Source organism: Erpetoichthys calabaricus, chromosome 12, assembly GCF_900747795.2.
Source record: "Erpetoichthys calabaricus chromosome 12, fErpCal1.3, whole genome shotgun sequence".
Taxonomy (NCBI): domain Eukaryota; kingdom Metazoa; phylum Chordata; class Cladistia; order Polypteriformes; family Polypteridae; genus Erpetoichthys; species Erpetoichthys calabaricus.
Window position 1 is genome coordinate 53,719,433 of NC_041405.2, and position 4,750 is coordinate 53,724,182.

Genomic DNA, 4,750 nt, shown 5'->3' on the forward strand with positions numbered 1-4,750 from the left:
AGTGGGTTAATTGGTTTGTCATTATCCTGGAGCTTATCACAATTTATTATGTAGACCAGTCCTGTATTTTTGTCAGTTATATGCATATGGTTGATGAACAAAATACAAGTGGCTAAAATTAGTTTACTCCTGTCACATTAGCCTCATATTTAATGTTATTGAATGTACTAAAATCAACCAGCAGTAGGTATTAATTTTGCCTGCAAGTTCCTGCAAATATTTAAATCACAATGTTTTTGGAAAAATTCAAATGCAACTAGTGGTGTGCAGCGTTTAGCATTTATTTTTAGAACTGAATGTTTTTTTCTCCTCCCAAATATCTGAGGGTCTTCCAAGTCCTGTAGAGGTACTTTGTGTCATCTCATTGTATCTTTTTTATCTTTGTTGTTATGTCTTCCCTGTTCCACCAATGTGCAATATTCTGGGGTAATGAAGAAACTAAACCATTGAAGCCTTGTGCTTTTGTCTTCCAGTCTCAGCCTCCTGAGAGAACCACAAAAAAAAAATCACACCTCCCCAAAGGAGATCTTCATTGAATACTTGACCACAAAACAACTGGGGAGAAAAAAAAATGGCAAGCCAGACGTAAAAGCAGAAGGTTACTTGGAAGTCCTTCAACGATTAGAGCCACCTCATCTGAAGCAGAACTTTCAAAATTGTGAGCTGAGACAAATCCAGAAGTCCAGTAACTTTCAAAATCCTCCTTATGTACTCAAACTTCTTACAGTGATGTGAAGACAAACTTCTATCATCCATCTTTTCTTTTCAGCTATCATTCCAGATTCAGTATGGCCACATGGATATGCTCACTGAAGTCTGATTTTGATTGCTAGTACTGTCATTTTTTTCGGTTTATTTGGTTTTGGCTCTTCTTCTCACGTGCATTGCTCCACCATTTTGTTTCATTGACTTCCATGTCACATTTATCTGTCATTTGGACAATAATTTGCCAAAACTGAAAAAACAATATGGAGTTTCACCTTGAAAAATTGATTAAATATTAAGGTAGTTTGGTTAGGTGTCTCAGTCTTCACTTTTCTTGATAATCATCCCATTAGATGGCCATCTGCCATGTTATTAAGGATTTTACTTTAACTGTGTTTAAAAGCCAAGTCCATTAGTGACAGGGCTGGAGTCTGTCCATCCTCCCAACAGTTTTCTGAATGTGGTTTTGTATTTCAGTGTAGTGGGGAGGCTAGGCCTATCTTGGCAGCATTGGGCATGAGGCAGGATTGGCTGCCAGTCTGTTTGTGTTCTCAGATTAAGCACCAAGAAAGCTTTTGTGATGTAGCAGGAAATTGAAAGACTTGAAGAGAACACAATAAATCCACACAGTGAAAAAGGCTGCTCAGGAACGGAATCCATCGCTCTGGAGTAGTAAGACACAAATTGTAACCACTGTGCCGGGCAGTGATTTAGTTTGTTGTCAGTTATTGTATCAATTAGAAACTGTGCACATGGCACAACATTCAGGTGTGTTTGGACAGTTAGTTAACCGATTTCAAAACTGTTAAAATATTTTTGTAACAAGGTACAGTATATTAAAAAGATGACTGTGGTAATGGTTTTACATGATTTACGTGTGGTAGGCCTGAGAATGTTAACATGTTAATGTTTGCGAGTAATGTGGCCTTTTTAATGATTTAAAAAATATTCTCGCATTCAGGGCCGGCAACCAGTTAATGCCTCTGGCAGTGTTTTGATCAGGGAGGCTTTTTTTTTTTTTTTTTATTTAACACTGCGAAACAATAATAGTGTGTGCCTAAAGAGTTGCATACATATACAGTACTGTATTTATATACTACCTTTAAAAATTTGATTAAATAAAATTTTCATTTAAAGATTTAAAATTTCATATTATGTGGTTCACAGCAATATGCCACATGTCAATATGTGGCACTGCTGTTTGTTTTCTTGATGTATACAGGTGCTGGTCATAAAATTAGAATATCATGACAAAGTTGATTTATTTCAGTAATTCCATTCAAAAAGTGAAACTTGTATATTAGATTCATTCATTACACACAGACTGATGTATTTCAAATGTTTATTTCTTTTAATGTTGATGATTATAACTGACAACTAATGAAAGTCCCAAATTCAGTATCTCGGAAAATTAGAATATCAATTAAGACCAATGCAAAAAAAGGATTTTTAGAAATGTTGGCCAACTGAAAGGTATGAACATGAAAAGTATGAGCACGTACAGCACTCAATACTTAGTTGGGGCTCCTTTGGCCTGGATTACAGCAGCAATGCGGCGTGGCATGGAGTCGAGTGGCCTTCAGCTCTTCTGAATTGTTGGGTCTGGCGTATTGCATCTTCCTCTTCACAATACCCCATAGATTTTCTATGGGGTTAAGGTTAGGCGAGTTTGCTGGCCAATCAAGAACAGGGATACCATGGTCCTTAAACCAGGTACTGGTAGCTTTGGCACTGTGTGCAGGTGCCAGGTCCTGTTGGAAAATGAAATCTGCTTCTCCATAAAGTTTGGCAGCAGCAAGAAGCATGAAGTGCTCTAAAACTTCCTGGCAGACGGCTGCGTTGACCTTGGACCTCAGAAAACACAATGGACCAACACCAGCAGATGACATGGCACCCCAAACCATCACTGACTGGAAACTTTACACTGGACCTCAAGCAACGTGGATTCTGTGCCTCTCCTCTCTTCCACCAGACTCTGGGACCTTGATTTCCAAAGGAAATGCAAAATTTACTTTCATCAGAGAACATAACTTTGGACCACTCAGCAGCAGTCCAAAGGCGAGACGCTTCTGACGCTGTCTCTTGTACAAGAGTGGCTTGACACAAGCAATGCGACAGCTGAAACCCATGTCTTGCATACGTCTGTGTGTGGTGGTTCTTGAAGCACTGACTCCAGCTGCAGTCCACTCTTTGTGAATCTCCCCCACATTTTTGAATGGGTTTTGTTTCACAATCCTCTCCAGGTGCGGTTATCCCTATTGCTTGTACACTTTTTTCTACCACATCTTGTCCTTCCCTTCGCCTCTCTATTAATGTGCTTGGACACAGAGCTCTGTGAACAGCCAGCCTCTTTAGCAATGACCTTTTGTGTCTTGCCCTCCTTGTGCAAGGTGTCAATGGTCGTCTTTTGGACAACTGTCAAGTCGGCAGTCTTCCCCATGATTGTGTAGCCTACAGAACTAGGCTGAGAGACCATTTAAAGGCTTTTGCAGGTGTTTTGAGTTAATTAGCTGATTAGAGTGTGGCACCAGGTGTCTTCAATATTGAACCTTTTCACAATATTCTAATTTTCAGAGATACTGAATTTGGGACTTTCATTAGTTGTCAGTTATAATCATCAACATTAAAAGAAATAAACATTTGAAATAAACCAGTCTGTGTGTAATGAATGAATCTAATATACAAGTTTCACTTTTTGAATGGAATTACTGAAATAAATCAACTTTGTCATGATATTCTAATTTTATGACCAGCACCTGTACATACTGACTGACATACGTGCAAAATTTGTGCGTCAAAAAATGTTGCCGATAAAATACAATACAAATAATGGGGATGCGTCATGCGACAAAAATAGAAGCTTCCTTCAAAGTCCACCGGCCGCGTCAAGCTCAAAAAGATATGCGCAACAAAATCAAAACACCTGTGATCACTGGTTGCGCCAATGGCATCGTCAGGATGGAGGGCGAGTTAAGGATGGCTGGTCCATACATGTACAAATGCAAGGGGCGAATTTAGTGTTTCCTCGCAGAGTATGCTAGTTAGTTGTGCTCTACATATTTGAAACACTGAAGACCTAATTCCAGGGGGTGAGGGATGAAGGTCCCCGTTTTAATTCTTTCAAGAAACATGTGACAATGACAGTTTTATTAGGGCTCGTTTATACTTCACGCTCAGAACACATACGCGCACGCATCATGGCTGCCACGCGCTCCCACCGTTCATTTGACAAGACTTTTGAGCACTTCCTCAGAAATTAACGCGACGCGTGCGCGAGTTGCAGTCGGGGTGTGCAGTGTGATAAATGTCAGAATTGTGATGTCAGAGTCTCTCTTTACTATCTACGTGTGACAGAAAGCCGCTTTGCAGATCCTACAGGATCGATGTGCCTGCTGTGTTGAAGCAAAATGCTGACATACACATATAAGTGTCGTAATGACATAATACATTGTAAAAGTCTGGCATACCATCTTCTGTGCCGTCATCAGAATGTACAGCAGCATATTGTCTCGAAATGTCCACTTTAAGTTAGTTTACTTTATCATTAGTCAGTCAGTGTCCAACCCACTATATGCTGACACGGGGTCACGGGAGCCAATCCCAGCCAGCACAGGGTGCAAGGCAGGAAACAAACCCCAGGTAGGGTGCCAGCCCACCACACGGCACACACACCTGGGAAGATTAACCTGCATGTCCAAAGACAGGAGGAAACCGGAGCACCAACCAACAAAGGCACTACATGCAGGGAGGACCTGGGAAGCACTTCTGGGGCTTCCGCCTGACCTGACAGCAGCGGTAAGCAGCAATAGAGCACCACACACAACACATTATATGTATGATATTCCAGCTCTCTGCACATTTAAAATCCTTAGATTTTACTTGATATCACTTTCATGATGAAATGCATTAAAGAATGTATGTTACATTTTACAGTTAAATTGTTAATGTTGTTTAAAAATAAAAAATTTTCCTCTTGCTTGGATGAGATTGAGGCCTGGATGTCCAAGAACTTCAAGCTCAACAGCACCAAAACAGAAGCTCTTTT